The sequence below is a fragment of the Penaeus monodon genome, chromosome 33 (genome assembly GCF_015228065.2).
Source record: "Penaeus monodon isolate SGIC_2016 chromosome 33, NSTDA_Pmon_1, whole genome shotgun sequence".
Lineage (NCBI taxonomy): Eukaryota > Metazoa > Arthropoda > Malacostraca > Decapoda > Penaeidae > Penaeus > Penaeus monodon.
In genome coordinates, this window is record NC_051418.1 from 26,552,598 (window position 1) to 26,553,207 (window position 610).

The window sequence follows — 610 nt, forward strand, 5'->3', positions numbered from 1 at the left end:
GGAATTTTCATTTCCTACCTCCATATTTGCTTGGTTGTTACTTGTTGTTGGTTCGGGTTCTTCCGGTGCTTTCCACCGGGCTTCTTTTTCGGTTGTTTTGAGATTGGGTTTTCTTCGTTATCACTTTCTAGTTCTTCTCTTGTTCTCATTGTTTGGTTTTCATGGTCCATGTATTGGGTTGATTCAGGGCCTTCACCTGAATTGAGACCAGAGTCCATAAGATTAGGATTTTCACTACACTCGAAAGTTGACGTTTACCCAACAGCGTTTCCATCCGATCCTCATACTGCAATTTCAACGTGTGTGAGACAAGGTTCAGCTTCTACGAAAATATAAGCAATTAACGGAGATCGCTTAGTTAACGGTACAACGGTGTGACGAAGGTCCATTCAACCTTTGCTGACTTCTTGTGAAAATTTGCTCGCATAATTTCCCAGCATTTGAACAGGTTATTAAACTGTCTGAAATATAAACTGTGCAATATATTTGAAAAGTTTTTATTTTTCTGTAATCAGTATCTTTCTCCCCTTCCCCTTCCTCTTTTTTTTCCAGTGTTTCTTCTCAAGGGCGTCATTTAAGCTTTTTCTTGGAAGGGGGCAAGCAAAGTGAA

The 610-nt window shown here is 39.8% G+C and overlaps 1 protein-coding gene across 1 annotated transcript in view; it reads right to left on the reverse strand.

Moving 5' to 3' along the window:
• The window catches only part of LOC119594197 (DNA/RNA-binding protein KIN17-like), an 18,391-nt gene extending 18,013 nt beyond the window's left edge, over positions 1-378 (reverse strand). The window contains 1 exon segment of the mRNA XM_037943268.1: positions 19-378. The gene's annotated coding sequence lies outside the window, so the exon portion shown is untranslated.
• Between the last annotated feature and the right edge of the window lie 232 nt (positions 379-610).